Here is a 24,058-nt window from a genome sequence, read left to right as displayed (position 1 = left end):
ACCAGATGATGAGATGGTTAGCTGAAAGGATGATCTACTGATGATGTGCTGTGTATTGTTGAACCAAATGCAGAAACCCAAAGTGAACAGGTGAGTCTACCAACATCCCTTTTACCCACAAACAAGTTGTATATCATACAGGGCAAGTCACACTGCAGCGATAACGAAAATGATAATGATCACAACGCAGAGAGAACGCACTCTATTGGTTGAATTGCTCCGCGCAGAATACGCGCACGCTTGTTCCACCAATCGAGGGCGTGCATTGTTAACTTCTGCTTTCTTGAACCTTTCATACACACAATACTTCAGCTACTAATGATCTGTGACTACAGTCTTTATTATGGCAGTGACAGTGCTAAGTGCGTGCTCCTTCTGTCACAATATTGAGGCAGTACTCTTTATTCAACCTCCTTATTTTTATACTATGAAAAAAAGATGATCAGAGCATACTATAATAATATAAAAAGATATTTATAAAGCGCCAAATTGCCAAAAAGGTCTCAAAGCGCTAGATACAAAGGTAAACACAATTTCCAAAATACAACATTACAATACAGAGGGTTTAAAAATTTAAAAAGACAATTACAAAAAATACTACAAGGCAGTTTAAGAACCCAAAACTGGACCAGCCAGTGAAAAATTAGAAACAACTCTACAAGTTAAAAAGGAAACAAAATACAGCTAATTAAAATAATGGTTAGCTGAAAGGATGATGATGTGCTATTACTGATTGAAACGTCGAGTTGAAGCCAACTGCGTTACTCAGAACCACCTCAACTCATTTAGAGATTATCATAACATGGTGTTACCACAAACCTTTCTACATGTACGTGTATATTGTATTTCCACCATGCGAAGTTTCAAATCCTACAAATGCTTGCTTGTTTATAAATCTGTTAGAATGTTCAGACACTACTCTTTATCTTTATTCAACCTCCAACAGCTCCTTTAATTCTACATTTGTACATGAAACGTTCTTTCATATGAATCTAATGAGGCACTTAATCTCCATTCAACCTCCAACAGCTCCTATATTTCTACATTGTACATGAAACGTTCTTTCATATGAATCTAATGAGGCACTTAATCTCCATTCAATCTCCAAAAGCTCGTATATTTCTACATTGTACATGAAACGTTCTTTCATATGAATCTAATGAGGCACTTAATCTCCATTCAACCTCCAACAGCTCCTTTATTTCTATATTGTACATGAAACGTTCTTTCATATGAATCTAATGAGGCACTTAATCTCCATTCAACCTCCAACGGATCCTTTATATTATACTCCTTTCTTTCTTATAAAACTGTCAGAATTTTGAGACACTACTCTTCATAGACTTCATTCAACCTCCAACAGCTCCTTTATTTAAATACTTTCTTGTTTATAAATCTGTTCAGATTTTGTGGCACAACTTCTAACAGCCTCTTTATTTCTACACTTTCTTTCTTATAAATTTGTTAGGATGTTGACGCACAACTCGTCATTCAACCTTTAACAGGTCTATAATTTCTTTTCTATAAAATCTATTAGAACAGTAGAATAATGTGGCACTACTCTTCATTCAATTTTCATTAGCTCCTTTATTTATACATACTTTCTTACTTCCACCACCAACTGTAAAGCTCTCTGCCCGAATGATTCATTATCCAAAGATATATATTAATATTCCATAGAGCGTTCTCCTATAATGTTGTCTTTTATTGACTTCTTCACTGTAATCTATCAACCTATGAAATCTTTTCTAACTGTATTAAGCTGTTAATGGCATGCCCACACTGTAACTTAAAGGGTCTGGGTACATTTTACTAAACTTAAACAGTTTGAAGATATTGATAGTAGAAAGCTTCCCTCAAAATATTACTTGCTGAGGTGCTATAGTTTTTGAAAATCATGAAAACTATTTCAGTCTCACTTTTAGCATGTAAAAACATACTAACTGGTTGTGGTATTTTACCATAACTTACCAATAAACTGGTTAACGTTATTGCGTGCAAAATAATTTTTGTCTCACTGATGTACGGAGATGCAAATTGTTTTTGTGACATTGTTTTACTCATTTCTCAAAAACATCACCTCAGCAAGTAATATTTTAAGGGAAGCTTTCTACCATCATTTAAAACTTCAAACTGAGTAAGATCAATGTTAATGTGTTGACACTATGTTTTGTGTTTAAAATAAGTACCCAAATCCTTTTAGATGGACCTTATGTTTAAGAATTTATTGTTGAAAACAAACAAAGTTATCAATTACCTCAGGTAAAACAAAAAGTTAATGATTTCAGAAAATTTTTAAACAAAGCTGTAATTAATGTTTTTATATTGCTCTGTAACTTTATAAATAAATATGCCTCTAGACCTTGTATTTTGAAAGAACATCATTGAATGTCAACACATAATGAAAACAAGTTAAAGTGACACCTTGCCTTGGATTGGGTGAGTTGGTCTATGAAAAGCATTTGTAAATTGTAACCATTTGTGATTTATAAAATCTATTTGGTTAGAAAGATGTTTAAAAGGAGAATTAAAGGTTATCCTTATACTTTGTGAACTAACACGGTCAGCCATTTTGTGGAGTCAAAAAATTTACTCCAGAAATTAGCATGCCGTGTTAGTTCAAGACATTTAAATTGAGGAAAACCATGCAATTTCGAGCCATATTTGTTTGGATCATTATATTCTACTTTTAAAACATCTTTCTAACCTGATGCATTTTATAACAACTGGTTTCAATCACTTTTCATATACAATGTACATTGTACCAACTTAATTGTTCCAAGGCAACTTGTCCCTTTACAACAATTTGCAAACTGAACAATAGACTTGACTTCAGAAGAAGCCAAAACATGTAGGTCAATAATGATGATTCAATGAGTTTTGTATTAATAAATGAGTAACATCACAAAATTACTGAAAAGGGTTTCTAGAGATCTCTGAGTAAACATTTTTATTTCAAGCATGAAGCATTAAAGACACTGGACACTATTGGTTATTGTCAAAGACCAGTCTTCTCACTTGGTATATCTCAACATATGCCATATGCATAAAATAACAAAGCTGTGAAAATTTAGGCTCGTCGAAGTTAAGAGATAACTATGAAAGAAGAAAAAAAAACTTGTCACACAAAGTTGTGTGTTTTCAGATGCTTGATTTCGAGACCTCAAATTCTTAATCTGAGGTCTTGAAATCAAATTTGTGGAAAATTACTTCTTTCTTGAAAACTACTTCTTTTCAGAGGGAGCCGTTTCTCACAATGTTTTATATTATCAACCTCTCCCCATTACTCGTCACCAAGTGAGGTTTTATGCTTATAATTATTTTGAGTAATTACCAATAGTGTCCACTGCCTTTAAGTCTGCGCCTGGGAATGAAACTGTATTTCCTCACAAACATTTGTACCTAAACTGTGCAATTAAAGCACAAATAAGATTATGTGGTGACATTCTGAATATTAGCTTTATTTTTGGTCCAACTTAAAGACAGTGGACACTATTGGTAGTTATCAAACACTAGTCTTCACAGTTGGTGTATCTCAACATAAAATTATGTATAAAATAACAAACCTGTGAAAATTTGAGCTTAATCGGTCATCGGAACTTGCGAGATAATAATGACATAAAATAAACACCCATGTGTGCGTTTAGATGGTTGAATTTGAGACCTCATGTTCTAAATCAGTCTGAGGTCTCGAAATCAAATTCGTGGAAAATTACTTTCTCACGATGTTTTATACCATCAACCTCTCCCCATTACTTGTCACCAAGAAAGGTTTTATACTAATAATTATTTTGAGTAATTACCAATAGTGTCCACTGCCTTTAAGAATTCAATTTATTTAGGTCACTGTAAAGTCCACTGTAAAAGTAGTGTCCATGTTGATGCTCCTGTGTGCTTCTACACAATGTGAATGTACATGATGTATATTGACCTAATGGTCAGAGACAGAAGTCACATAATACTATACACATCAAATCATCTCAATCAAGTGAATTATTCTGAAAGTTGAGTTGCAGACAACTTGAATGTTTAGGATAAGTAGAATGGTGAACTTTATTGATGATTGCTGAAACAATCAATTTTGACAATTTTAAGTTTCCATTCGGCAAGTTAGTTTCACTTTGATATTTCAATCAAAAGTCTAGGTTTTTGTTCTTGTTGCCATCCTTCCAGTTTTGTGGGAAAAGTTTGTACATGTACATGTAGGTTGTGAAACTGTTGGGGGCGAATGCATTTAATATCAGCTTGTACTTGTTATGTACACTTATTATGGTGAAATGTAAGTTTGCAATCAAGAAAATTTATTCTAAAAGTTAGAGTTGGAATCAACTTAAATGTTTAGGATAAGCAGAACTATCAATGTTATCCATGATTGCCAAATGAATCAATCTTGATCTCAGTTAGTTTCCATTTTATTTTGATATTTTAAGTTTTCTGCAAATGGTTTCTTTGTGAGATGTACAGTACATAATGAACCATGTGTACAGTACTGCGGAAAACTGAACTGAATAATTTGTGGGATGGGATTAAATCTTTGGGCAGGGGTGCCACAAACATTGACACTTGGTTTTGTTTATGTTAACAACATTTTTGCACTCACATGTGGAAATCTAAATTTTAATGTGTTTGTCAAATAGTTCAAACTTTGTCTGCCCTATTGCCAGAAATCACAGAAATTAAGAGTGGATCTTTTCATACAGGGTGAGTCAACAAGAAGTTGACTGGGATCGGTGGTGCTTTTAAAAACAAACAAATGACACTCAAAAGTTCAGTAAAGCCTTAAATCAAGCACCCTGTCCTGCCTATTAGAAAAAAAAAGAATGAAAGATGTTGATCATTCGTAAGAGAAGTGCATGTCCATTGCAAGTTGTCAACGGAATACTTGACAAAACAATTTTTTTGTATACCCTTTGTTACAATGTACATGTACAGTACATGTACTTACTCAGATGTTTGGATTCAGTATAGCATTAACATTCCATGGACAGCTACACATTATGAGTGCTTTGGTAAAAACAGGTAACTTCTCTTAGAAATGATCAACTTGTTTCTTTGTTTTCTTCAGATTTTAAGCGGAACTAATGTTTGTTTACAGTGATTCAATGTGGTTTTGGCAGTCAGTTGTTGTTCTGTAAATAATAAATGCTACTCACTCAGATTAGAACTAGAATTAAAAAAAAATGTTCAGCCAATGTTAAAAAGTTAAAAACCCAAAACATCAGAAAGTGTAATGCACTTTGAGCTCTCTAGATTTTACAATCGCAATTAGATTCAACTTGTTTCGATCAGAGGATTAATTTACATTTCTACCCCTTTATAAAAGTAATTTTCCCACACCACAGCTTGCAACTTGATGATGATTGGATAGGGTCAGGAACCTATCATCACAATTATTTTTGTACTTCAATATTCCTTTTGCCAATGTTCTTGTACACCAGGTTGGGGAATGGCCTCCCTGCGCTGTGGTACTATGCCGCCTGCGAACCCAGGGTTGGCTGGGTTCCAGAACCCTTAAATTGCTGACTCGACGGCGGGGTACGCACAGTGATTTGGTCAGACCATGATTTGAGGTGTGGGTCCTTATTTGGCAAAGTATATTTATTTGTCTTAAACAGTAAGAAGAAATAGTGTAAACTTATACAGACATTTTCTGTCGTGCTAGTGTCTGTTAACAAATCAGAATCTATGCTTTTAATCCTCTGAGACACACAAGTCCCACTGAAAGCACACGTTGCAATATAGTACTATTATATACACATATTGACTGGCACTGAGGATAGTGTACATCTATTCCCCAAGGGACTTTGGGTGACCAGAATAGGGATTTATTCAATGTAGGTCCCTATTATGGTAACTCACAGGCCCAAGGGGGAATAGATGTGCACTAGTTACCAAATTATGCCAGTCAATATGTGTTTTACAATATGTTTTATTGTAGAGTGTCATGGCCGAGTGGTTAAGAGCATCGAATTCAAGTTCTGTTGATAAGTCACCGGAGTGTGGGTTCGAATCCCGGTCGTGACACTTGTGTCCTTGAGCAAGATGCTTTACTATAATTGCTTCTCTTCACCCAGGGGTATAAATGGGTACCTGCGAGGGAAGAGGTTGATATTGTGAATGAAAAAGCCTTTGGAGCGATATAACTGTTGCCCAGGTTGTAAACTCCCAGGGGAGCTGAGAAACATTAATAAAGAGATGTTATTGGCCCTATGACCAGGGCACTAATGTAAAGCGCATTGATACGGTTATTGTGAAATGCGCTATATTATAAGAGTGGTTATTATTTATTTTATAACACACCTTAAATGTGAAATAAGAAAAGAAACTTGGAAAAGGAAGCAAGTTTTTTAGTTCCTGTTCACGGTTGACGTCAAGAGAGGGCACTGTAACCAGTCACTATTCTCCCATCACTAGACTATATTACATGTAGTTCAGCCCACCAAACCTTGTTTCAGCCAACCAGAATACAGAGGTGTGTTATAAAAATTACTTAAGTGTATTGACTTATTGTATACAATATCTTTACATTGGGTGACGTGGCCGTGCAGGATAAGAGCATTGGTTCAAGTTCTGGTGGTCAAGTCATCGGAATGTGGGGACTTTCAAATCCTGGTCTTGACACTTGTGTCCTTGAGCAAGACACGTAACCATGGCTTCTCTCCACCCAGTGGTAAAATGGGTACCTGTGGAAGGGCAGATATGGTTTATGCAAATGATTAGCCACACGGTAACTCGCAGCATCAATTGTACTCCCCAGGGAGCTGAGATGGTTTAAGTAATGGAATATATGGCCCAGTGACCAAGGGTAATAATGTCAGAAGCACTTTGATACGCCCTTTGGGCTGTGATAAAGCACTAAATAAATATGTATTATTATTATTATAAATTCTTATTAATTAGTAGAAGTTAGAACAAAAACTGGAGACTTTTGAGACACTGGCATCAGCAAACATAATGAGCTCCTTTTTTGCAGCTGTGAGGGTGCGAGCACATGTTTACTATTGCCCGTGTAGGTCTGAGCACGCACATTAATGTTGAGAACTGTGAAAGAAGACTGTCCAAAATTCTTCAATTGCCTCACTCTTTCAAAGGTCTCCAGCCGTATCTGTGCACAGACACAATCATGGGTTCACACGTTTCGTTGATCACATTTTTTTTTTCAACAGTTTGAAAACCACTGATGTTCCAGTTATCCCAATGTTACACCCGTTTCAGACAGGCGCTCCAGAGTCAAATTTTTCGACGTCGATCGCATACACTCGCTCCTTATCGTTTCAAACATCCAACTTTGTGTGTACTTTATTGAGAATTTTGGTTCGTTGCACCTCTGTGGAGCGCCTGTCTGAAACGGGTGTTACATGTTTATCTTATTACATATTAAAATGACTCTTGTTGTCAATTCTGCTAAAATATGAAATTTTTCATTCAACTTGACAAAGTGCAGTTGAATGAGCAATTCCATCTTTTAACAAATAAGTCTTTCTGTTGTACCAAAATGAATGCAAAACAATATTTTATACAGACATTTGGCTTGTCGTGGCCAGGCTGTTTTGGTCAGCGGACCCAAGCTCTGGTGTTATTAGCAGCAGAGTGTGGGTTCGAATCCCGGTCATGGCACCTGTGTTCTAGAGCTACAATGCAAACTTGGGCTGGTAACCTGATTTTGCTAAGCAATACTACATGTATGCTGTGTTAATGGAGTTTTGGTGATTATAGGTTTTATGAAATTAGGCCCTATTCAAATTAAAAGATTTGGGATGTATGTTTACAAAGTAAAATGGTATATGTGATGAGTGCAGTAATTGAAAAAGTTTTCATGAGCTAAAAATAATATGGAATTTTTCATTCAACTTGACAAAGTGCAGTTGAACGAGCAATTCCATCTTTTAACAAAGTAAATAAGTCTTTCTGTTGTACAAAATGAATGCAATACAATATTTTAAAGAGACATTTGGCTTGTCGTGGCCAGGCTGTTTTGGTCACTGGACCCAAGTTCTGGTGTTAATAGCAGCAGAGTGTGGGTTCGAATCCCGGTCATGGCACCTGTGTTCTAGAGCTACAATGTATGCAACTTCAATTGCTTTTCTTCACTCTGGGGTATGGGTTCCTGCGAGTGTAAAGTTTGATATTTTGTTTGAAAAAGCCATCAAAGCAGAAAATGCTGCTTGACAAATTTGCTAAGCAAAAATTGAGTATGGCACCAGCCACAAAAAGGCAAACTTGGGCTGGTAACCTGATTCTGCTAAGCAATTCTACATGTTTTCTGTGTTAAGGGAGTTTTGGTGCTTAAAGGTTTATGAAATTGGGCCCTGTACAAATTAAAAGATTTGGGATGTATGTTTACAAGGTAAAATTGTATATATGATGAGTGCAGTAATTGAAAATGTTTTCATGAGCTAAAAATAATGTGGAATTTTTCATTCAACTTGACGAAGTGCAGTTGAAAGAGAAATTCCATCTTTTAACAAAGTAAATTAGTCTTTCTGTTGTACAGAATGAATGCAAAACAATATTTTATAGAGACATTTTGGCTTGTCATGGCCAGGCTGTCTTGGTCATCGGACCCAAGCTCTGGTGTTAATAGCAGCAGAGTGTGGGTTTGAATCCCGGTCATGACACTTTGTGCCCTTGAGATTAAGATACTTGACTTTAATTGCTTCTCTTCACCTAGGGGTAAAATACATTGTTAATAGGTACCTCCGAGGGTAGAGGTTGATATGTTGCTATGTTCGAAGGTGGGAAGATTTTAAGTAACAATCCAGAACCGAAGGGAAACTAACTGGGTAATTTTTAATATTTTAAATTAGGACTTAGCAACAAAATATTTACTTGAGTGAGTTTTGAACCAATAACCTCTGGATATTGCGTTTTACATCTAAAACCCGGCAGATTGACTATAGCCTATAGGGAGATCACTAATTGTAGGGCTAGATAGCTCAGTTGGCAGAGTGCTGGCGTGTCAATCTAAAGGTTGTAGGTTCAGATCCTGCTCAGAGTTTATTTTCGGCAGTCATAACCTATAACTGTTTTGGTTGAATTGGCCATTAATCAATGGCCAATGACTGAAGCAGATGTTGGTTTCATCCGCCAAAACACATCCCTACAATGTTTTTTTTAACTCCAAAATATTTGTATTAAAGTTAATGGGTGCATTCTGTCAGCTTCCCTGGGTTAGCCTCGGTCTGCCTCGGTACATTCGAATAGTTTTGATGTCATTCCAGGGGCTCACCCGGGTCAGACCCAATGCCCTGCTTGTGGAGCGGGTCACATGGGGGTTGGGCCGAGGTGCATGACGTCACCACAAGAGGGCGAGTGTGATCGTTCGATTAGCTCTTGTCAGGGGCTCACCCAAAAGCACTGTGGGGTCAACCTGTGGGGTCGATGTTTGGAAAGTACATGTACATGTAGGCCTACAGATACAAATTCAACTTGTTTATGAAATGAGTGCACTAGTGATTAATATTGTTGACATGTGGTTTGAAACGTGACACAGGGGATTCAAATTGAAAACCCCATTTTTTTTTCAAGAAACTTAATTACTGGTGACTACTCTAGGGTGTCATATCCGAGTCAGGAGCATCGAATTCAAGTTCTGGTGGTTAAGTCATGGGAGTGTGGGTTCGAATCCTGGTTGTGGCACTTGTGTCCTTGAGCAAGATACTTAACTATAATTGATTCTCTTCACCCGGGGGTATATAAATGGATACCTGTTAGGGTAGAAGTTGGTACTGTATATGAAAAAGCTGTTGGAGCATACGGTTGCCCATGTTGTATACATAATACATGTACTCAACAGTGAGCTGCAAAATAATAAAGGAACTAATGGAAAATGCATTGAGACGGTTAGGCCCCTAACCGTTATAGTGAAATGTGCTATATGAGACCTAGTTATTATTATTACTTTTATTATTATTTTTTCACCCACATATTACGACACTCCTATGTTCCAACAACCCTGTGTTCCAAAAACACCATGATGATTTGCATGCTAGAGTTAAGGTTAGGGTAAGGGTCAGGGTTAGAGAAAATACATCACTGTGTGTCAGCACATACATGTAGGGATATTGAAACATAGGGGTGTAACTGTGTAACTCTAATGTACAAAATTGTTGCAAACATTGAAAACAATGTTTCGTGACGAGACGGAGTGGTCTACACTTTACCGGACCCAAGCTCTGGTGTTGTCAGCAGCAGAGTGTGGGTTCGATTTCCGTTTGTGACACTTGTGCCATTGGGCAAGCATGTAACCAAAATTGCTTTGAAAAACTTGTGGCGGGTAGTACACTCTGTTCTACCAGCCAGGTTCATAGTGCATGACACCCATCCAAGTAGATCTTTGTTCTCTACTGGTTGGAGGCTTCCAGTCATAAAATATTGTTTTAACTTGTGTGTCATGGCCGAGTGGTTAAGAGCATTGAATTCAAGTTCTGGTGGTTAAGTCATCGGACTGTGGGTTCATATCCAGATCTTGACACTTGTGTCCGTGAGCAGGATACTTTACTAAAATTGCTTCTCCTCATCCAAGGGTATGAATGGGTACCTGTGAGGGTAGAGGTTGCTATTGTGTATGAAAAAGCTATATACAATCCCTATGTCTGATATGGAGCTGAGAAAAATTAAGGGGATTCTTTTCTTGAATACAAGGTAACTTTCCCTTCTGGAATGCTAAGAGGGTTGTAGTCCACTTTTCTCTGATTCTGTAATACACATATTATAAATTATCACTGAAGTGGGAGTGGAATACGGTCAAATTATTAGCGCTTCTGCATCCCATATTCAATGAGGTCAAAGGCCTTGTTGGATATGGGACACAGACGTGCTATAATTTTTGTCTTCCACAAATGCGTGTGAGGTAACAAGTTTATTTTCAAGCAAACTACGCGCTCAAAAAAGATGGATGACTCACCGCTCAGTACACACAGATAAACAAAACTGCGTTTTGTGTAAAGCTTATAAAGGCGCAGTACACGGAGTTGACACACACAAACGCAGGGTGTGATGGGCCATGTGATAAAGGTTTAGGTATGTTGTCTTGCTCGTAAGTTTCTTTACGACCCTTTCACTGCTCTTTATTCATGACTTCTGTCTTCTTCATCTTCTCATCACATTAGTCAAGTCTTTCATTTTAATCAAGAGCCTGCCCTCAGGACAAGCAGTGTATTATATGATTAGGCTACACAGGAAAAGACATGGTAGTGACATGAACCCCCTAGAAAGTGTTATCTATCCTCATTCTAATGAAACCAAACACTGTCAACACCTAAAATGTACAACTGTTGTGTTATGTTTGATCTCACGTAAAGCATAGGTAGCTTTATCTTCCTGTTTTTCTGCTCTAAGAACTTTGTCTCCTTCCACTGCATCTCATCCAGGAAATGTTTGTCTTCCTCCTCGTCTCAACTCAATCAAGCTCTTCATCGTCCTCTTTATTTTCCTCAAAACCTTATTTTTGCTGCTCTTCATCCAAGTCAAGACCTACCCTTTCCCAGGAAAGGCCATATAGCAGTGAATTCAAGGTCTGGTGCTTCTGTTCAGCAGAGTGGTGGTTTGAATCCCGATCAGGACACTTGTGTCCCTGAGCAAGACACTAATTGCTTCTCTCCACCCAGGGGTAAATGGGTACCTGTGAGGGCAGAGATGGTTCTTGTGATTGGTTTGGCCGAGTAGCGCATTAATTGTCGCACAGGCTGTATACTCCCCAGGGAGTTGAGATGGTTTTATAGCAATGGTTTAAGGCCCAGTGACCAGGGGTAATAATGTTGGAAGCGCTTTGAGATGCCCTTCAGAGAGCCCCTTCCCCCCCTCCACCTTTCAGAAGGAGACAAAATAAATCTTCTTTTGTTCACAAACAAACATTCTGAATAATTTGGAACAGATTGTCAAAGGTTGTTTCTAGATTGTATTAAACTGATTGAGAATGTCTGTATTTTAAATAATTTATTATCTTATCTTTTGATATTTAATGTATAGTTGCAGCAGTCTTTGACAACATAGAACTGCTTATAAGCAATCTTACAAGAAAATGTAATTTTTCTGTTGTTTCACACACAAACTGATACCTCTTTAGTACAAAAATATACAAATTACCCAGATCAAAAACATTTCCCACTGAACTGCTCTCACTGGTATCGTGCTTGATATAGATAGAAAAGTATTAGTCATTTGCAAGCAAAACGATGAGAAAATGCAATGAATTAAACACGGGCCAGGGGTCTCTATCGGTCATGCTTGTCAGAAAAACACTCATGATGAATGCGAGCTCTCTCAATTGACACAAATTTTGCGAAACAAAATCCAACACGCGGCTGACGTGAACGGATACGGTTATCATATCCGTATCTGTATCTGTATCCGCACGTTTGGGAAACCTCTCTGATGACATATCCACAGGCCTGCCTTGATCTCAACATCACAGCCCTCGTAAGATTAATTCAAAGTTAAGGTCAATCTAACTTTAGCTCTTTTTGAAATCGACCCCAAATCAACTTAATCTGTTGTAATTAGAACAATTTCATCATGTAATGTATTCACCATTCATTATTCCATATTAACACCTAAGCAGATCCTTGCCAATTGATTGGAGGATCGTATGTCGAGTGACAGAAATTAAATATACCATTGCACGTCATTCACCAGGCATTTTTTTGTTCCATCCGATTTGTTCTATTGCACGCTCGTCCGCCCTTATTGACTAAAGTAACTACTCGACTGAATGTGCTTGAAAAATCATTCCTGTAGAATAGGGCCTTATTATTATCCATTGTAGCAGGGTTTTATCCTCCAATCAAATGACAAGGATCTATTCGCTGTTATTTAAAACAAATAAAGTATGTTTTCATTCGTGCAATGGTAAAAATAAATTCATTTCTTGAAAGATGTAACGTTTCATTCAACTCGGCTCCGCCTCCTTGAATGGAACTTTCCTTCCTTCATGAAACATATTTACCATTGCACTCATAAACATTAGATATTTGAATACTATGTCTATCAAGGTAGTTACTAATTTTTACAATTTTTGATGATTATGGAAGAAAGAGGTTAGCTGGCTCAATCAAATGCTGTCTGAACTTGACGAATAAAGGGGCTGGGTTTGATTCCAACAAATAGATAATGGCTTTTCAATCAATCAATCGGAGGGAATTTATATAGCGCCCAAATCAACCAAAGTTGTTCAAAGGTGCTCAAGGGCATCAGGCCAATAGAAAATATAGGGATGGGATTTTTTTGAACAGCATTTATTGCAATATTTTTTCTTGCAAGATTAATATTTCCTCTTCAACGTTTTCTTGCACACCAGGTTGTGGAATGGCCTCCCTGCGCTGTGGTACTATGCCGCCTGCGAACCCGGGGTTGGCTGGGTCCAGAACCCTTAAATTGCTGACTCGACGGTGGGGTACGCACAGTGATTTGGTCAAACCATGATTTGATGTGTAGGTTCTCATGTTGTATAAGGAATAGAAAGACACAAATAACTATAGTTGTTAACTTGCTGGTATAACCATGTATACAACTTTTTGGGAAGGTCTGTTGGTTCTGAGATGAAGAAGTAACAATTTGAAGTGTGTACTCTCCTCTTCTTCATGAGAATGATGATGCATAATTGGACAAGAAAAGTCCTATAGCTGTTCTTGACTGGTTAGGAGTTGACTGCTAGCTGGATGTCTGCTCGCTGGGGTGTCAGTTTTGTAGTGAGGTGTTGATGGAACTGGAAGGGTGGGCTGGAGTAGTGGTGACCAGATGTTATGACATTGATAAAGAAACCGATGTCTTTCGAACTGTTGGGTGACTTGATTCCGATGGTATTTTTACAGTCTTCATATAGTTTGTGAAAGTATTTGATGATGGTTGATTTATCCAGCTGTCTTAGTCTGCTGTGCGCTTGATCTTCCTTGATTCCCTACATATAATGTGGCTGGTATCCTCGATTTAATGCATATAATTTTTATAAAGATTGGGTGGGGTGAAGATCGGCATTCTCGATGGTGTCCAGCTTAAACTCTTCCTTGATCAAATCTGCAAGAAGGACCGAGATCCTCTGCAGGCAAAGAGATTTATTCAAAAGATATTGTCTCACGATCTGAAGGATGTTGAGACACAAGTGAGGCTTATGTGCTCATCTTGAGGATTTTGGGTATGAGGCATGCTTCTTTGGTTGGTATGTTGGTGGTGAGGAAGACCACGTCAACAGTTTACTAGAACGTTGTAGATTGAGGTCCTTGAAAATGCTGACTTGGAGTTGGTGTTAGTTGGTGTTGGTTGGTGTTAGTTGGTGAAGAATCTTGTGAAGTGTCTGGCTGTGTCTGAGTTTTGTACATGGTTGTACCAGCAAACTCACTATAATTGTTGAAGTGAGAGAAATATTTGCCTCAATCTTCCAAAGTCCACCAGTTATACTTTGGAGTTCATACAGGCCCTGAAATTTTAAATCTATTATCCAGAAATGTGTACAAAACAAACAAAATAATTGAGCCTTATAAAAAACACCTGTAACTACCTGTATAGTGTATTGAAAAATAAACCGCTTGTTTAATTTTGTTATTTGATGTTGTAAGCGTGTTATAGATTATTATTAAGTCTATGAGTGCCAAGGCCAAGGATGTAAGCTCAGATGCCTCAATCATGGGTTCCCTTTTTTGTTACAAAGGCACAAAATGAACAACAGATAAATAACTCTTTGCTGATCTTGTTTGACAAATTCAAACAATTTCTGTTCATCTTTGACACAGCATCTGGTAGTTGTATTGATTTAAAATACATTGAGTAATTGCTACATCAGTGGTTTTCAAACTTTTATTAATAAAACGAAAAGAAAAGTTTATCCATGCATGGCAGTGCACTTTTGCATGTTTGTGAAAGGCAGTGGACACTATTGGTAATTACTCAAAATAATAATTAGCATCAAAACTTACTTGGTAGCGAGTAATGGGGAGCTGCAGGTTGATAAAATAAAACATTGTGAGAAACGGCTCCCTCTGTATTGACGTAGTTTTCGAGAAAGAATTAGTTTTTTACGAATTTGATTTCAAGACCTCAGAATTAGATTTTGCGGTCTCGAAATTTCTGAAAGCACACAACTTCGTGAGACAAGTTGTTTTTTTTGCCTTTATAGTTATCTTGCAACTTCGACGACCAATTGAGCTTAAATTTTCACAGGTTTGTTATTTTATGCATATGTTGAGATACACCAAGTGAGAAGACTGGTCTTTGACAATTAACAATTGTGTCCAGTGTCTTTAACATAACTCCACATTGTTAATTAGCTAGAATGGTTGCTGTTTTCATCTTATTTGAATACTTTTTAAGGACCATTATTTGTATAGTATTTATAGTATTAAAATACTGACTGCTTCAAGTCCTAGGGTTTAAAAAACTACATGTTCCGTTGTAGAGTGTCATGGCCAATTGGTTAACAATGTCAAATTTAAGTTCTGGTGCTAAGTCACCGGAGTGTGGGTTCGAATCCTTTACTATAGGCCTAATAGCTTCTCTTCACCCAGGTGTATAAATGGGTTCTGTAAGGGTAGAGATTGATATTGTGTATAAAAAAGCCATCTTAGCGCTACGGCAGCTCGAGCTGTATACATTAAAGAGATTTTATTGTTCTTATGACCAGGGCACTAATTTAAAGCTCTGGGAATCACCGAGGGAGTCGAAACTTTTAACCCTAGCACGAATGAGAGCAGTCAATACTTGTTTTATAACACCCTAAATATTTATATTTTGCTTAGATGTCTATCTACCAGGGTAGAGTACATTGGTTGCAATGGGGTGGTACATTGGTTCCTATGGGTATAGTACCTTGTTTGCTGGGCGTATAGCGTGTCGCAATCATGAGGTTTCTAGAAGAAATAAAACATATCATGTGACACACTCTAGACTGATTAAAAGGCAAAATATTTGTAAGAGGGATGTAAAAATAACTTTGTATCTTTTTATTTAATTTATGTAGAGTATAAAAGCTTGTGACTTTATTGATTGTTTAATTCAGTAGCTAAAGACACTGAACACCTCTGGTAATTGTTTCTCAACATTTTACAAGAGAATAATGGAAGAAAAACACACATGTTGTGTGCTTTCAGATGCTTGAATTCGAGACCTCAGCTGAGGTCTCGAATTCAATTCAAATATTTTAGTGAGAATTTTCTTTTTTTCCAAAAATTATGTTACTTCAGAGGGAGCTGTTGCTCACAATGTTTTATACTATCTACCTCTCTCCATTGCTTGTTGCCAAGTAAGTTTGTATGCTAACAATTATTTTGAGTAATTACCAATAGTGTACAGTGCCTAGTTGATGATTCAGACACTTATCTGTGGAGTTTGAGCCAATATAAATGGGTATAAATGGGTACCTGCGAGGGTAGAGGTTGATATTGTGTATGACAAAGCCATGGGAGCGCCACAGCAGCCCGGGCTGTATACTCCCCAGGGAGCTGAGAAACATTAAAGGGATGTTATTGGCCCTATGACCAGCACACTTATGTAAGGCGCATTAGGATTATTGTGAAAATGCGCTTTAAGAATTTGTTGTTATTATTATTAGGTTTTTATTAAGTTTGACCATCCTGTGTGTTGGTGTACTGTCTTAAGTTTTTTAAACATATTACTTTGCTTCTTACTGGGAGCACCATGTTCAAGTTGGTGTCACAGCAGCTCAATTTGGATTCTTGTGCTGATTTCCTGCCTACATGCACCATACGTAAAAGCTGTCTTCAAGAGTATCTCCATGCAAGACACATCAGTGCCCATTTTCATGTTTTGCTGCATGCTTACCGCCATCTTACAGAGTTCCTGCTAGCCTTTAGTCAAGGCGCACGCGGCACCCCCAGATTCCAAGCACAACCCTAGATTTAGTGGACGTAAAAAGACCAGTGCGATGGCGAAGCTGCGAAGAGCAGCGTTTTGGGGCCTTAATTTTTTCGTTACTTTTTGCCACAGTTGTTGGCTAATAAGAAGACACAATGCCATAGGTCACATATCGCGTGCCCCATTTACCCCCACACACACATAAAATGGTGCACTAAAAAGTCACGTGATGAGGGCAATACACAGAAGGTGCATATATAAATAACTGATTAGGTAAACGAATTGCTAAAGGCGCTTCGCCCCTCGCACATCCGGGGACGCCAACAACGTGTGCGCCTTGATTAAAGGCTAAGTTCCTGCTTAGTGATCATCATTCTTCGCATAGAGGACAATCGTAGAACGTTAACAGGCTTTATCAAGGTGTGTATTTGGATAAAGCCTTGTTAACATGGACTGTGCATGTGCACTGCTTCTGTAATAGTGAGTTAGCTTGCGTACATCAGTGAGCAGAACCATGAAATTGGGCCCTGATAGATGAAATATATCCGACAGGAAAGATGCACAGTGTAGAAACTGGGTTGTTAAATTGATTCTCTCAGTATCTATGTGACAACACCTACATGGTGTTAGTTAACCCAGATATAATTAATATATTATAAAGGGGGTAACCCTAGCTGTTTCAGCCCTAGGAGTAGGTGGCAACAACCTCTGGAAAAATATAATTGTAGCCCACACCTTGAAGTGGCCTTCAGGCCTTGTGTGTCTGGCGAGTTGCATAACAAAATATATATAAAAAAATACATTATTAAGGGAATAAAAGGGTAGCGACGAGTTCTTTAACGGCCGTTTAAAACAGGCAGGGTCGTTGCCGTGTGATAAAGTGTGCCTTAATCACACTGCAACGACCCTGCAAGGTTTTAAACGGCTGTTAAAGAACAAGTCACTACTCTCTTATTCCCATTCATACATGCCTTTTTGGTTAAAAGGCGTAATAAAGTAAGAAACTCTGTAAAACTTATCCGTTTCCGACGTGCTTGAGCTCTGTGTACATGTACGACGTCCGTGCGTTGCATTGTTATGACTGTTTCCAACAGTTTCCGGTTCCGTTGGTGCGCGTGTATAATCTTGGTGCCAGACGTTCTCGTTTTCCTTTCACACACAGTGCGGCCAACTCACTGACAGCGCCCGCATCGCCTGTAACAAGAAACGTCTTGCACCAAGACTAGCGTGTAGTATCCGACTACAACCGGTTATAAACAGAGCTCCAGCTAGTCATTATCAACCGTTTAAACACCCCCACGTGACGCGCTCTCCACCAATAGGAATAGCGAAACTGTCTGAGGTATTTATGAATGTTGGTTTAATTTACACCAACAGCGTTTACCCAGTGTTAGTTAGACCCAGATTCAATATTTTTGGTAAATAATAAACACTGTCATAGATACCAAGAAACAACCCAGCATGTGAAAGCATGTCACAACTGCTGTGATCTTCAACTCAGATGTTTTAGCAAAACTAACTGATGGCTTGTGAGAATTAAGGTGGGGGGGGGGGGTTGGTGGTTGCTGGCAACCTCAATTAATTTTTTAAGAAATACATCTGGAAAAAGCTGGAAAACGGGTGTCATGGCCTAGTGGTTTAGAGTTTCGAATTCAAGTTCTGGTGGTTAAGTCATTGGAGTGTGGGTTCGAATCCCGGTCATGACACTTGTGTTCTTGAACAAGATGCATTGATTGCTTCTCTACACCCAGTATGATATAAATGTTTACCTGCAAGAGTAGAGGTTAGCATTTTGTATGAAAAACCTTTGGAGTGCCACATCAGCTCAGGGCTGTACACTTCCAAGGGAGCTGAGGCCCAATGACAATGTCACTAATGTCACTAATGTTAAGCGCATTGAATCGGTTATTGTAAAATGCGCATAATTTAACTAGTTATTATTGTTATGATTTTGGATTGAACAAAGAAAAACTGACTAGAGCGGGATTTGAACCAACGACCTCCTATCTAGCCCTATTTTGGTGGTCTCCCAATTTTGTCAATATCTTTGTTCGGGGGTGCCTGTCAGAAGCCATTCAACCGCAAACTGCTGTGTAGCCAGGGATCACACCCGGGTAAAGGTACAACCTGGGAAGCGGCAGACAGGGGATCACCTTAAGGGGATGCGACTTTTTATATCGGATATAAAATTATTATTATTATGATAGTTTTAAGTGATGTTACAACATTGGTCACAATTTTGTAAATTAAAGATCATTGAATTTTAAATCAGAGCATTTCTCTAATTATTAGGTAAAATAACCTTTTTAGATGATTGTGCTTGATGCCCAGCAATCATCCTGTTAATACTAACAAATTATACATCCCACAATTTCTTGTTAAATACCTGTGTTGATGAAATTATGCTCCCTCACTAAATGGAGCACTTGCTGATTAACTGGAGTGAATTTGCTCTTTAGAAACTAGTTTTGTACCATCTATGGGGTCTCTAAATATAAAAACATACCCCTTTAACTAAAAAATATGGTAATTAATAAAACCATACTCAGCTTATAATAGAGCCAAGTTGAAATAATCAACTTCGGCTATGCACCTTGATCTCTGTGTGACGTATACAACGGGGCCCAATTTCATGGCTCTGCTTACCGTAAGCATAGAATCGGCACTTATGATAGCAGGGAATTCTGCGCTTAGGTCAAGCGTCTTTTCTCGGGTTTGCTTGTGCTTTCTCTACATTGTTAAGGCATTCTCTGCGTACAGCTAGCGCAGAAATTCTGCGCTTGCACGTAAGCGTAGAATGGTGATAGCAAGCACAGAATTCAGCAGAAAGCAGAGCCATGAAGTTGTGCCCTGTCTAATTATATGTGTTGATGTAATCTTGGGGACTCCCCCACACATATGGTGAAGTTGTTCATTTTGTGTGTATACACCAAACTAGTATTGACTCAACTATAGACCAAACTGCTTTATTCACTTACAGTATATGTAGAAAGATGAAAAACTCTTACAAACTTTGGGAAACTACACCAAGCTAAAAATTCCATGCATTTGAAATGGACATTTTTACACAAAATGAACAGTCCCACTATGTGAAGTGTTTTGGCAGACCTCATCAAACAGCTGTATGGATTGGTTTCATTGTAACTTTATTCCAAAGACTGAAGGTCGACTGAATAATTGCAACTACACTAATTTTATGGTTAGAAACTTCATGAAATACCTAAATGTCTTAATGGCGCATGTATTACAAACATTGTACACAAGGCGTTTAGATATACCTTATTTCTGAAAGATGTTATGAATTCTGAGACCCAACTATGTAGCACCTTAAAAGGGTTTACAAGATGCTCGGCGCATTCAGCAGCCTCTGCCAGGAATACCGGGGCGAACCCCGTCTCTTAGCAATAAGTGAGTGCTACTGGGATCTTTTACATGCATTACACAACGCCAGGGACCAACGGCTATATAAACGTCCCATCCAAAGGACGAAGCAACAATGGTCAAGTGTCTTGCTTAAGGACACAAGTGTCACAACTCTCTTACCCACACACTACTGTTCAGAAACACCAGAGCTTGAGTTGGGTGATCTTATTTTGAAGAATCTGACTAAGTTGCTATGAAAAAATATATATAAAAGAGCCAAAAGTTTGTTGCACACTTTTTTTACATTGAAACATAATTATGAAGGCCCCCAAAAATTCAAACACAAAGAAAAAACCCACAAACAAAAACTCCAGAAACAAACAAACAGACTATAAAATAAACTTAAACTAAAGACATTCTCTTTCATACAAGCTGCATCTATAATTCTCCAGTTTTCATTGATATATGGGCTAAAAATCTCACTTTATTCTTGAAGGCAAAATGATTATTTGTTTGACATATTTGACTCCTTTCTTTTATATGGTATTTTCCTTCAACTGTAGTTGGTAGCTGTGTTCCTCATACATGCATATCTCTCCTAATCTTTAATAAATATTTGTTACTATCCCTGCATGGTTGAACCTTTATATAATTGTTTAAACAAGACATATGTTTCATACCTGTTCCATACCTGTTTACATTTATACACTGAAAGTTTATCATTCAACAATGATAAAGTAAATGAACATTTATGTGATACCTGTTTTGTTGTGTCAACACGCTACACAGTATCTCACTCTGAAATGATTGTTAATTATTAATTGTCTGTCTTCTCATCACTATTGTCCTGCACTGTCTTCCAATTTTATGTTCATACATGAGGTCTAAGTTGTCTCTTCTCATCCCTGCCACCTTGTCTTTGTTTTGTCTTCCTGATCTTCAGATTTCTCCAAGACCCTTGTCTTCCACCACTGCATCTTATTCAGGACCTTATCTTTACCCTCTTCTCATCTTGTCCAGTTCTTCATCTTCCTCCTTAGTTCTCTTAAAACCTAGTTTTCCCTGCTTTTCATCTTTAAGACATACCTGCCCCAATGACAAGCAGTGTATTCTGTGAGTCAATACTCAGGACAAGAAATGGCAATGACATAACCCCCCCCCCCAGATAGTGGTATTTACTAAGATCCTTCCTCACACCAACTAAATTGTATTGGCTATCGAATTATATTAGTTTAAGACCAAGTGACCTCACCAGCAATTTTCCACATGTTTGAATTGTTTTTAACTCTCTTATATCAAGATGTGCACCTGTGCAAAACATAGAGCTGCTGCAGCAGGTTATTTGGTTTTGTTGCTAAGCAAAATTACTAGATTGTTGTCATCTAAACTGTTGTTCTGTACTTGCAACCTTCCCCAAACACATTGTCCCATACTGTGCCCTTCAACTAATGTATAGACGATGTGACCTATCTTTACATTCAAACCACCCTCTGTTGACAAAACACTATATACGTCATGTTTCGCCGGGCAAGAAGACGCGTAGTCATGGTAAGATTGCATACACTTTCTAGCTGGCTGCCAAAACACAAAGGTTTTGCCCGCCGGCGGTATGCGCGCAAATCATGTTATGGTTTTCGAGTGACGTCAGAGGTCACATCGTCTATACAATTGAAAAGTAACACCTCTTTTTCTTCATCCAGTCAGTTGTAGATACAGAGGAGACTGATCAGCTGTGAGGAGTGTACAACTTGGCTTTGGTATTCTGCTGATTCTTCAACATCCTTCAAACAGTGAGCAACAAAACAGGAACCTCCAAAGACTACTCATTCGTTCTTAAATTCAGTTTCAGTTTGATTAAGCAGTCAGATTCCTCTATGCAGATGACTTATTCATTGCATCAACTAGAATTTTCTGATAGATAATTGTACTTACCATAGACCCGTAACTTCATTCACCAAGACAGGGAAATGTAGAAATGGTTAAAGCTGAGCAAATACAATAATTTGAAAACCTGTAATCATAGCATTTTGTTGACAAACAATTTATATCTACAAAACAAGTAGGGTGAACAACAACACAACTAAAACATTTAACTCCACACGAAATGATCCAACCAGAATGTTAATAAATACTCAAGTAATCGTCACTGAAAATGTTTCCAAAATCAGACAAATAAACACTCTTTTAGAATTTAACCTCATGGAGACATGTGAATTTAGTAGTTGTGAGTTTAATAAAAGTTTACTGTACCTCATGAATATTCTATCAGTAGGCAGGGCCAGTGGGTAATTATTCAGTGTCTTTGTTATATAATGCTTTACCTTATTTGCACTCCTTGTGGTAAATGAAACTGAGGTTATAACGAAAATACACAGTCTACACATCCCTGTTGTAAATTCAGTTTGTTAGAGTAGCAACTTTTGTGGCTCTATCATGTACCCTGTTCTTCAAAACTTAACATCACTTTTTGTTTCTTTTGTTTCTTTTTTAGCCTACATTCCACTTGTCTGATGAGCTGAAGGGACGGATCAACCTGATAACTGGCATTTCAGTTCACACCAAGGAAGCAATATTCAAGATATTTGTCAACTCAGACAGCTCTGTCCCTCGATTAACTCAGACAAATTTTGGTACGAACAAAACTCACTGACGGTTATTGCTATTTCTCAAAGGGCATGTGACAAAGAAGATAGCAGGACAGTAAAGGTCCATAATCAGAATGTGTTCATGGGCAATCAAAGACTTGCATTTCAACTCTAAAAAGAAATCTGGGCCCAATTTCATGAAGCTGTTAAGCAGAAAATACTGCTTGACAAAATTCTTTGCTAAGCAAAAAGTGAGTCAGGCTCCAGCCACAACATTGCTAAGTTAATGTTATTTTGACCGGTTACCTGTTTCTGTTAAACAACACTGTTCAGTGCGTAGCAAATTGCTGTGCGTTCAAGCTTTCAATGAAATTGGGCCCAGATTACACAAGTTGGAAAAAAACATTTATATTTAAGGCACGTAAAATGCTCTCTTTTTCTACTCAATCAAATAAACTAAGGTTTCACTTGGGATTTGAATTGATTTGTTTTCACTGACTTATTAATACCTTCAAATGACTCTTGGTGTCCGATGTCTTCTGACTCTTCAGCATTATGAAAAGAAAGTTATGAACTTAAAAACACTTTGCTGAAATTCAAGTCTTTTTTGGAAAGTAACTCATGAATTAAGCCAAGTACATTAATTGGGTGTATCTTTGCTCCATGGACAGCAAGGGGGGGGGAGGGGTCAAGCAAAGTTTTTACAAGAAGTTTCATGAGATTTAATATCTGCTTAGGTCTGTTCATTACAATGTGTGAAAGTGTACAATTTTTTGTTGTCAAATGTTTCATTGTGTCTTTTTTGTATTGAAATAAAATGAAAACAAGTTGTGTCCTGTTGTCTTTCTCTATACTTATTAAAATAAAAGAAGAAAACATGTGTCTTTGTGTGTTTTTCTGTAGGTAAGAGCTGCCTTCCATAATGTGTTTGCAGCAGCCATCTTGTATTTTCAAAGGTATGTGACAAAACTGAGACAAAAAGAAAAGTTAAGCACACAGTTTGTGTAAGTTTAAAGCAAAAAAGTCAATGAGTTATTCAAATTTTTATTAAGTGCTGCTGTCCTAAAATAAGATGCATTTTGATGAATTTAAAAAGTAATTCACTGTAAAAATGTGTTGACTGAACAAGTATACCATTTAGACTATGGTTGAATTGTGATGAAGGTCTGGTCACTATTTCATAGAGCTGCTTAAGCATAACAAGTTGCTAAGCAGAAGAAAAATATGCTTACCAAAATAGGTTACCAGCTAAAGTACCATTTTACATGTACAAAACGTAACTGGTATCCTGCTTAGTTGTGCTTGGC

General features: G+C 37.7%; 1 long non-coding RNA gene across 1 annotated transcript; it reads left to right on the top strand.

Moving 5' to 3' along the window:
* Window positions 1-23,542, top strand: LOC117297027. Its single transcript, XR_004519841.1, has 3 exons — window positions 1-90; window positions 21,867-21,956; window positions 22,658-23,542. It is a non-coding gene; the product is annotated as an uncharacterized LOC117297027 (long non-coding RNA).
* Window positions 23,543-24,058: the final 516 nt, after the last annotated feature.

The sequence above is a fragment of the Asterias rubens genome, chromosome 11, assembly GCF_902459465.1.
Source record: "Asterias rubens chromosome 11, eAstRub1.3, whole genome shotgun sequence".
NCBI classification, from domain to species: Eukaryota; Metazoa; Echinodermata; class Asteroidea; order Forcipulatida; family Asteriidae; genus Asterias; species Asterias rubens.
The sequence above is the reverse complement of the archived record's forward strand: the minus strand, read 5'-3'. Positions and strand labels throughout refer to the sequence as shown.